The sequence below is a fragment of the Equus quagga genome, chromosome 8, assembly GCF_021613505.1.
Source record: "Equus quagga isolate Etosha38 chromosome 8, UCLA_HA_Equagga_1.0, whole genome shotgun sequence".
NCBI lineage: Eukaryota > Metazoa > Chordata > Mammalia > Perissodactyla > Equidae > Equus > Equus quagga.
The window spans coordinates 34,214,526-34,225,944 of NC_060274.1; the positions used below are offsets into that span (position 1 = coordinate 34,214,526).

Consider the following 11,419-nt stretch of genomic DNA (forward strand, 5'->3'; position numbering starts at 1 on the left):
AGTGGTAAATAAATCAGCAGAAGCTAATTCTCAAACCTTGTTTATGCTCCCAAATCATTGACTGAGACTTTGAAACGCAGGCAGGGTGCCCTGTTTGATCTAAAAGTCCAAAAGCTAAGGATATTGAGAGACTAGAGGCAGCATATTTCAGCAGATCAAAAGGCAGGCCATAAACCCGCAATGAACAATTAAGCAATAAAAACATCTGGTGAAAAGTCATATGCAAAGAATTCAAATAGGGCAATGTGATAGTCCCTGAGCAATTGCCTAACACTGTGGCAGTCAGAGAGGGCTTCCTCAAGGAGGTGACATCAACGCTGAGAACAAAATGACAAGAGGCAACCTGACATGTGGAAGGAAGGGAGAAAATCACTCAGGGCAGAGAGACTGACAGATACAAAGTACACAATGCACAAAGACCTTGGTGGGCTTGGGGAGCGAAAAAGAAATCCAAGGGATAGAGCGTGGCGTGATACAGATCAAGGTTGAGCATGTTAATGGGGGGCTTTGTGGACCAGTAGAGAGTTTTTAATGTCTCATCTCAGTCTCTCTTGCTCTACTTAAGATCATTTATTCTTTTATCACACGTAGAGAACACTCTGCCAGGAAACAGTATACGTTTATACATATTTGAAGACTAATGTCTATGGTTCTCTACCATCTTAGACTTTTGTTTGCCAGCTTTGGTTTCATTATTTGAGACTTTATCTCTACTAGAAAATAGATGCCAGAGAATATTGAATTTAAAAAAATGGGCTTCCTGCAACATGCTTGTTTGATGCATTTCAGTTTGCTTGGTACCTGAAGATGCTCAGAAATGCCGCTGTTGGTCACCTTCCTCAGGGGGAGGAGTGAGAGGGACAGGGGAGCGAGGAAATGGTCAGTCAGACTCTTCTCATGTGAAATCTCACATCCGTAGAAGAAAGTTATGCTGTGCCCGAGAGACAGTGAGACAGAGTGAGATGCACATAAACACATAGGGAGAGAAATGAAGAGAGGGACTGAGAACACGGGTGCCTAGAGTGGGCAGAGGTCCAAGTTCCAGGTGCTGCCACCAGCATGTAGGTTGGCTTAGCCTCAGAGTGTTTTGAGTCGAACAGGGCACCGAGCCTGGCATTTTAATGTCTTGGTTAATGTCTTATGAGTGTAAACAGCTTTGAGAATTAGCAGTTGCAGATTGTGTTACCACTTTCCTAAGGATATTTCACAGTAGCAATTTAACCACTCTAGAAAGACAAGCCGCCCCCCACCCCATTCTCCCGTAGGAGCAGAGATTGCCCACCAATGGCCATCTCAAATGGTACCTCCCATGGATGGGAAAGCTGGACAAGATGGTGACATCTACAGCAGCATCTGCTTTGGATTTGCTTCTGCAGAGCACAGATTGACTTCGTCTTCTGAAAACTAATTTAGGCTAATCACCAATGCGCATGCCTTTCTCTAATAGTTTGAGGGGGGAAAAGGACTACGTTTACAGAAGAATTTTAATTCTCCAGGATTTTAAAATATACTTCTAGTTAAAGATTAATGTCCAGTCCAAAAATAAGATTTCAGATATCACAGAGAAGATGGAAAATTAAGCCATTGACTGCTAATGTGTCTACAAGAGACGATCTCAAGTTCACCATGTGTGCATTGTGGTGCAGTGGACAGGAAGGCTTAGAATGGGGGACGTGCTTTTCATCCCTATCTGCTCCCTAACTAGGCCTGCAGCCTTGTGGTAATTTTCCGAGCTCTCTGAACTATGGTGCCTTCATCTGTTAAATACGAAGATTGTACTATTCTGGACTAGGTGATTTCTAAGCTCTCATATTCAGGTTTTGTTATTTTTCTTTAAAATCTTGGCACTCCTGAAGGAAAAAGAGCTGAATTCTGAGTATAGTGGGAAAAATATGGAATGCCCGCATTTTTCTGTTTTAAATACAATATACACACATTTTAGTACTTTGAAATCCTTAGGTCGTCAATGTGAACAGTTAATTATGTGCTGGCAATAGTTCTGACTTATAGCTGTTTTATTTTTATGCTCCACTGTTGGTCATATCTAACTTGTCTCCCAGTTAGTCCTTTATTAGACAAGCAACCTATAAATATAGCATGGTTTCTATGGGAACATTGTTTATCTTGAAGATTCCAGGAACATGTTTTATCTGAAAAATGAGGCCTGCCAGATAATATGTTGAAATCCAGGCCTATAACCCAGATTTGGAACTTTGAATTAATCTGATCTAAGGAGATATTTAAAATTGGTTCCCTGTGAAATTTTTCCAGCTGAATTGAATTGGTGCAAATTTACTTTTGACAATAAGAGTTGGAAATCTCATCTTTCCATTGAGAGTTTTTCTTGAAATGATTAAGCGTATGGCTCCATTATGTTTAGATTCTGATGTTTTACATCTCTGTGGCCACAAGCACTGTTGCATGATTGTGTAGGAGATGGCACAAGTGGGGACAATACTCGATCTTTTCCAAAGCAGATGAGAATTCTATCAATTGTTACCTAAATGTAGGCCATAATGAAGTTGCTTTACAGATAATAGAGTTTCAGTCCTTTTGAATTCCTGTAGCTGAACAGAAACATGATTTGGGGCTGGGTTTGCCTGATATTGTTGAAGGCATGTTGGTCTCTTGCATCTTTAGGTCTACCAAACCCAGTAATTTCTTAAAATCATGCTTTGAGGTCTTAACACAGTGAAGATGACTAGGAAGTTAAGACAGGAAGTGAGAAGGTTGATGTAAGAAACTGTAAGACTTTTTGAGAAAAAGGAAACGAGCCCTCTTGTTGAAGTTACATGACCAGAGGGTTGAGCTTCAAAAGGAACCATATTTCCAAATGGCACTTACTGAGGGAAAGGAGTCTTTGGAAATGGAAAACTGGAGATATAAATATTTTGAGCTTACTGCTGAGAATACGAAAGTCTCACAGAAAGTAGTCCTTTAGGTCATTCTTATTCTGAACGTGAAACATTTTGAGTAAAACATACAAGTATCGTAAGAAACAGCATTGGTAAAAGACTCTGTTTTTCACATTAATAAGAAAAATTCCTGCAAATAAGTCATTGATAGTGAAAATAAAACTCTTTACTTATAGGAATGATTTGGATCTGTTTTACCACCAGCTGCAGAAATAAACATCCTTTTGTGGCCTAGATGGTTTATCTGGGTCCTCTATCTTGACTGCATAACCTCAGAAGCCTTCAGTCTAAAGCTTGAGCAATTCCGCGGCTCATCCGTTATTCACCCCAAGATTTCTCTTCACTGTTGTTAGTGAACTGTTGATTCTAACAAATTGCTCTTATTGACTGCAGTAGATAATCAACAAGTGACTAGGATGCCTTGAATCTTCTACCAGAAGCAAACCATAAGAGGAAAAGAACAAGTAAGTAGTTTGGGTAGCTATTTGTTTCTGGGTAGAATGCAGATCTAGACATTTCAGTACTTGGTTTTAATGAGCAAAGATATATCTAGAAATCGTAGGCTGTTGAAGGATGATGGGGGGGGGGAGGGTGTCATAAGGGTGGGGTCCTAAGGGAGAGGAAAAGTGATCTAACTTATTCCTTCTCTACCAATTTATCCGTATGAATTTAAATACTCATAGGATGATTCTGAGAAGTAACTAAAAGAGAATGGGATCTTGTGTTTATGAAATATCTTTGTGCACATTATGGACGGAGAAGTGGCATTGATATTTTGATGGCTTATTCTATGTCAGGGAATCTGTTAGATTCTTCATAGACACAATCTAACTTACTTCTTACAACAAACGTTCTTGCAAAATAGACCCTCTCATTCCTATATTTACAGTCGAAGAGACAACCTTAGAGTTAAGTATTAGTTCCATGATTAGCCAGCTCGTAAGTGGTAATGCAACCCGTTTCCAAGGGTCGCACTGCCTTAGGAGACGCGTCCATTTAAACTGTGGAACTGACAAATCATCTAGATTTTCATTGCTTTAAAGTAATTTCAAATTGAAATCTTGTCTGCTTAGACTTTAGGACTTCCAAAATTTTAAAACTAAATCAGTATCGTATTTGTTGTTCATAAGTCATGTAAAACTATTCTGTTAAAAAAAGTGTATTAAGTATTACTTACTTTACATATATGTACTTTGCTAAAATGCATATTTAGCACACAAATTTATATTGTTATGCAAATTATAATTATGTTTTTAAGTTACAATAATATCTTATGTGAGGATAGTAAATATGCCAGGTCCAATGTGATTTTCCACAAACAAAAAGTGTGGTTATTCTTCTCTAAAAAGATTCCATAGTAGCAGAAGAAAAACTCTAAGATATACGATGTTCACTGTGGAATAACTTCTCCATCGAATACAAATCTCAAACTCTGCTTCTGGCCAGGTGGGTAGCAGATACCTGAGGAAAATGGACGTGGACCCTTCCAGAGAGGAAAGTCTGACCTGATGACACCTGGGTCTCATACTATCAAATCAAAGGTCTGAAAAAGTTTTTTTCTAATTGTCAGATACTTATTAAATACTTACTGATCCAACAACAATTTGATGTAACATAACTGTGTATCTGCCGCTATGTAGAGTGAGGAGGAAGACGTAAAGAATGCCTTTTTGTTTTTGTTGTTTCACTTTAAGAATTATAACTTACACATAGCTTTTCTTTGTTCAGTTATAAAGCTGTCTCAAGCACACTAACTCATCTGATTTTCCAGTAAACCTTGAACAAAGGCAGTACAGCCTTTCCCATTTCACAGCTAGAGCTCGGTAACACTCCCACGTAACACTCCCACAGTGACTCAATGGCAGAGTTGGTACTTGTTTGAGAATGGCAGCTGTCTTTCTGCTACACAGTCAGTGCTCCTTATGCATCCATACCTGAAACAGTTAAATAAAAACTAAACAGAACCCACCCTCAAACCCCAGCTTTTCATCCAAATGTAACACACGAGTCCAGGAAAAGAGTCAGGGTTGGGAAGAAGAAAAGGGGCAGGTAATATAATATTGTATGATGCTCCTTGCTGAAAAGTTGTTCAGAGAAAATATTTTGAAATGTTGTCTGATACAGCTTGTTACAATAATTACACATGATTTATGTGGTCTTCTCTACAGTGCCCCAAATTGGGTTTCCTGACAATACGAGGGACAACCTTTAGACATCTGAAATGAATATGCACTAGGTGTATACTGACTCTGCATTTATTTGAAATTTTGTTTATCATGAATTTTGGCATTAATTTTGATGCTGAAAAATATTGCATTAAAATATTATTTATTTTGATTACTGAGGCTTTGGCCATCCCTTAAATTTTATGCCAGAGGCTAACGTGTCTCATGGTAATCCCAGCCCTGGTATGTGAGCTTAAACAAAGCTGTTTGTGGAATATCTGGGGGCACACTTACAAATTTTATCCTCCAACAAACTTATTTTTGTGATTTTTGTTTCACTCATCTCTGTCTGTTCAATAGATTTGGGTCATTAAGTGGAGTCGCTAACAATATTTATTGGGTACACAGTTTTAGGCTTGTAAATAGTTGACTGGGATTGCAGAACTCAATGCTATTAATGTGCAGTTGCTGTATGGTTTCAACATGTTTGTTATAATTTTGTAAAACTTTTGATTTAGGGCTTTATGGTCTTCTAGGCATTTTGTGGTGAAACATGGAGCCGACCAACACAAGCGCCCCATTGAATGCTACAAACTTAGACCTCGGCCACTGCAACGCACACTGCAGGATGATTCTGACCACACTCTACAGTGTGGTTTTTCTTGGAGGCACTGCTGGAGCAGTTATGATGTCACGCATGATGTTGAAAAGGAATAGCCAGTCAATGATTGCCACAATCGTTCTCAATATCATAGTGCTACATTCGATCCTCCTGGTCAGCCTTCCGTTCCGCCTTAGCTATTACGTCTTAGTCACCTGGGAGTTTGGATACTTTACCTGCCGATTGGTTAGTAGCATAATATACTGTCATATGTACCTCACCTTTGTTTTCTATGTGGCCATTGTCATATTCCGATTGCTCATCTATTTTAAGAAACTCCAACTGCAACAGTTAAAAAAGTACCATGCGGTAGTTTTAAGCATTATTATTTGGATAGTGGGTAGCCTTATTTTTTTGCCAATATTTCTTTTACTATATGGCACAAGTTCAAGTTACTCAGAACAGCAACGATGCTTTGAGTTCTACAAAGACTTCAACCACAGGGAATTCATCATCTTGAATTACTCTATGATTGCTATTATGATGACAGTGGTGGTGACCCTCTTTCTGATACAGATGGGTGTCATTGTTCAACTCATAAAGGTTCTTTGGCCTGACCTGTGGGCTCATCAAGAGTATAGAGCTCAAATCAAGAGCTGCTTCTTCCTTCTAGTAATAGTCGTCTGTTTTATACCCCACCATGCATTCCGGGTACACTTTCTTCAGAATTATTCAGAGGGAGAAAATTCTGAGTTAGTTCTTTATAATGAAATTTTTGTGGCTTTAACTACTGTCTGTTGCCTGGATATGCTGTGTTTCATAGGTGGAGTTATCCATTAAATACTCCTATTTCGTTTACTTTGTAATTTGTTTCCCATCACGGTGACAAAATAGTTTTAATTGAATGGGTGCTGCTAGCACGATTTCAAAATTTTTCAAGTTCTCTGCTTTTAATCATCACCAAAATTATTTTTCTATGAAAAAGGAATAAATGTTGGTTGTTTCCTTCTCCTCAGAGAACTGTTATCTGTTTGCCCTTAACCATAGAATGTATTCAATCTCCTTAGCGCCACGCAAGTTGACCTCAAACATCCCTTACAGACTCAACTCCTATCTCTTTTGCCTGCAATATTTACTTCTGCTAAGCACACGTATTGGCTTTCCCTATGCACTCTCCAGGCTGTTCTACTCTTTGCATTTGCTGCCACTGACCTTTGATCTTAGAATGTTCTTTCCCTCCATCTCTAAGCTGTCTATTCTTCAAGGTCCAGAGAACCTGAAGGTGGGAACTCTATCGAAGCTTTAACTTACTCAACTTATAATCAACATGAGATAGCTACCTCTTGAAAACTACTGATAGCTAGTCATGCTGTAGCTGCTGGCTGTGGTATCTGGAGGAAGAGATTCACTCAGATAGTCAAGAGACTTAGAGGAAACCCTTTCAGGTTGATGGGGTGTTGATGTGGTTTGATTCTGATTAAAGTGTTAGTAGGTACTCAGGAAGCTGAGATGATCTCCTACGTCTACCTTCCCAGACTTGGATCCATTAAGCAGAAAAAGAAATTGGAAAAGGTGGAAGGCAGCTGGAGTTGGCTAAGCATGCTGGCAGGCTGTATTAGAGCCCAAACCTTTGAGACTGTGGGACTTTTATTAAGCTTTTTCAAGACACCCAATATGATCAAATAGTGTCACATAATTAAAATCAACACTATCATCTAATGGGTGTCACCTAAACTCAATAAAAGCAACCATGACAACCAACCAATCTGGTATAGAAATTGACATGTACTTAAACCTTGCTTATAATAATTCTACCTTGGAGACGAAATTTGATGAATCAAATAACCAAAACATTGCTCTTACTGGTTCATAAGGCAGCAGAGTTTATGCAAAGGACTTTTGAAGTCATCTGGAGATCTGAATTCAAAACTGTTTAGTAACTATGGAATCTTCGGTGAGGTATTTATAATCTCTGAGCTCCAGTTTCCTATATTACAGGATTTTGGTAAAGCTGAAATAAGATAACAGCCTCTGTTAAATAGTGCCATAATGCCTGGCATGTGGTGTTCAGAATAATATTACTTCTTTTCCTAATTCAGTGACACATTTTGCAAGAAAATTTTAACACATCACCAAAATGTTCATCCATATAGAAGTATATTTTAGAGGTTCAGATGCTATTGATCAATGTTGATCTCATGCTTTATGTCACTATTAAATCAATGACTAAACGGATGCTTTTTCCTATTTTTGCCTATAAGAACTTGCCATTATTATTATTACTATAATTATTAGTTATACCCCAAAATACTCTAGTAGTACCATTTTACAATCCTGCCGTCACAGTACAAGATGATTTGTAAGCACTGTTTTAGGGTCCATGGTATGTCTTGAGTAGTAGTCACCTCAAGATTGATTGTGATTACTTATAGTCAGCATATAGTCAGTACCCAACTTACTAATCATAGGGTTCCATGAGCTGGTTTTTAATATGGTAGACAGCCTCTAAGAAGGCCTCCAAAGATCCCTGCCTCCTAATATCCATGCCCCTGTGTAATCTCTCCTATATTGGCTATTGACTTCTTAAGAACAGAACAAGGCAGAATGATGGGGTATCACCCCCATTGTTAGATTATGAAAAGACTGTGCCATCCGTATTGGGTACTCTCTTTTTCTTGTTCTCTCTTGGATTGCTTCACTCTGGAGTAAACCAGCAGCCGTGTCATGAGGCAGCGCATGTGGCAAAGAATTTTGAGACCATCTAACAGCCATATGAGTGAGCTTAGAAGTGGATCTTCTGACACCAGCCAGTCGCCGTGGAATAAGCTTGGAAGCAGTTCCATTTGAGTCTTGAGATGATTGCAATGCTGGCTGACCTTGACTGCAGCCTCATGAGAGACCCTGAGCCAGAACCACTCGGCTAACCTGCTCCTAGATTCCTGACCTGAAACTGTGCTCATAGCACATCCTAATTCTGAGTAGCCACATTTCAGTAGCCACACATGGTTCATGGTTAAAGTATTGGACAGCACAGGTCCAAATTACCCAGAGATCGACTAGGGTTGTACCCCAGGACCCTTTCCTTACAAGAGATGGCCATGTATCTCTCTGACATTCAGTTTCCTCCTACGTGGAATAGTAACAATAGAACCTACTTTAGAGAGTTGAGATGAAAATACACGGTATTGTATAAGGTGCAAATATCAGTCCCCAGCATGTGGCAAATGTTCGGTAAATGGAATGTTATTATTTTTACTGTCCTTGTTGTATATATTGGAAAGAGAAGGACAAGGACAGACAACTCTGTAATCAGATGCCCTGCAATGTTTCTGGGACGCTTTAGCTTGGACATTCTCAACAGAGACCCATTCTTCCTTCCTGCTGACACCCTCCTTCTTGTCTCTCCAACCCACAGCCATCCCTGATCTCAGCTGGCAGTGGGCTTCTGTGTTACCAGTGCTTATCTGACTTAAATGGTCCTTCCTTGGGGAAGTGCTCAGATCCTGTGTCCCAGAGGACTCCTTCCTTTAATCTTATTTGACCCAATCTGTGTTACTTCACCACGAGGTGTTCTCACCTAAGTGTGTAGTTGGTTTCCAGGTATCCATACAAATTACTCAAAATAAAACAAATACATTAAACATGTGTGTGATGGTTAATTTTGTGTGTCAACTTCACTGGCTGTGAGTGCCCAAGTTGAACATTATTTCTTGGGTGTGTTTGTGAGAGTATGTCCAGATGAGACTAGCATTTCAATCAGTGGACTCGGTAAAGTAGATTGCCCTCCTCACTGTGGGTGGGCCTCATCCAGTCTGTTGCAGGCCTGGATAGAACCAAAGGTAGAAGGAGGAATTCACCCCCTTTTTTCCCCGCCTCACTGACCGATCCGGGACATCGCATCTCATTTCCTGCTCTCAGACTGAAACTTAGACCTTGCTCTCCTGGTTCTCGGGCCTTCGGATGTGGGCTGAATTAGCCACTGGTTTTCCTGCGTCTCCAGCTTGCAGAGCAGGCGATGGGACTCAGCCTTCACAATTCCTCATAATCAGTCAGTCAGTCAATCAATCTCTCGCTCGCTCTCCCTCTCTCTCTTCCTTTGTCCTTTCAGGCCTGGATGTGCTGTGTGCTACTCTCTGCTTCCATCAGTGTCCCTTGCTCTATTTGGGTCATTTATGTTCTTATAATTTTTATTTTAATAATCTTGCTCAAACATCGATGGTTATTTCTTTAGAATTAATACACCTTATTATATAAGTAATACTTGACTATTTTCAGTGCCAGTATCCAAATATTGCAGATACAACTAACGGCTTATTGCATCCAGTCCTTGTCCCCCCTCTAGATAAAAACTGCTGTTATCTGATAAGTCTGTATTTCGAGGCCTTTATATATATTTAAATGCATGTAACATTTATATTTTTATAGTAATTGTATTTTAAAAATGCCTGGCACATGGAAAGCAGGTTGTGTTTTTCACAGAGTTTTTGTTTCATTGACGTTTTTAAAATTAACGGCATAAAGTTGCTGTAATATTCCATTATTGTCATTTTAATCGCTATGAGTTTAGGCGTGATAGCCCCTTTTCCATTTGTGACACTGGTAATTCGTGTTTACTCTATTTTTCTCCATCAGTTTAGCTATGAGTTTATCAATTTTATTGATCTTTATAAAAACCCAACTTTTGATTTTGTCAATTTTCCTTATCTTCTATTTAATTGATTTTTATTCTAACCTTTATTATTTTCTTTCCTCAATTTACTTTGTTATTTCTTTTAGCTCTTAAGTTATAACTTAGATCGTTATTTTAAAACCTGTCTCATCTTTACTTAAATAATATAAGTATTTAAAGTTATAATTTCCATCTAAGCGCTGAATTAGCAACATCCAACAAATTTTGGTACTTTGTGTTTTAATTATCATTCAGCTGGAAATATTTTCTAATTTCCTTTTTCATTTCTTATTTGACTAATGGGTTATTTGGTAGTTATTAATATCCGTTAAATGGAGTGTTATTATTTTTAGCATCCTTGCTGTATATATTGGGAAGAGAAGGACAATGGCAGACAATTGTGTAATCAGATGGCCTGCAATGTTGTCTGTTAGAAGCATGTTGCTTGACTTTCAGGTATTTAAGACTTTACCAAATATTGTATTATTATGCTTATTTCTATTGTTATCGGAAATGTGCTAAATATGCTAAAGCTTCCAATTTTTGAAATTTATTGTGATTTTTAAAAATTCCCTGGGGGCTGGCCCAGTGGCATAGTGGTTAAGTTCACGCACTCGTCTTCAGTGGCCCAGGGTTCGCAGGTTTGGATCCCGGGTACAGATTAACACACCACTCAACAAGCCACGCTGTGGTGGCTTCCCACATACAAAGCAGAGGAAGATTGGCACAGATGTTAGCTCAGCAATAATCTTCCTCAAGTAAAAAGAAGAAGATTGGCAACATGTGTTAGCTCAGGGCCAATCTTCCTCACCAAAAAAAAAAAAAAAAAAAAAAACAAAGAAAGAAAGAACGAAAGAAAAAAAATATTGCCTAGTCTTATGGTTCATTGTGGTAAATATTCTATGTACACCTGAAGAGAAGCTATATTCTGTATTTGTCAGTAAATGTCAACTAGGTCAAGATGATTCACAGAGTTGTCCAGATCTTCAATAATCTTACTGGTTTTTCCATACTTGTTCTATCAGTTATTGAGAAAGTGATGTTCAAGTCTCCAATTAAATGAATTTGT

At 38.7% G+C, this 11,419-nt stretch overlaps 1 long non-coding RNA gene across 2 annotated transcripts; it reads left to right on the forward strand.

Moving 5' to 3' along the window:
- The first annotated feature begins 3,236 nt into the window (after positions 1-3,236).
- LOC124243492 (uncharacterized) lies at positions 3,237-10,942 on the forward strand. 2 transcript variants are annotated; one of them, XR_006889689.1, is made up of 3 exons: positions 3,237-3,379; positions 4,362-4,456; positions 5,599-10,942. It is a non-coding gene; the product is annotated as an uncharacterized LOC124243492 (long non-coding RNA). The 2 variants fall into 2 exon arrangements; XR_006889688.1 differs by having other exon boundaries at positions 5,617-10,942.
- Positions 10,943-11,419: the final 477 nt, after the last annotated feature.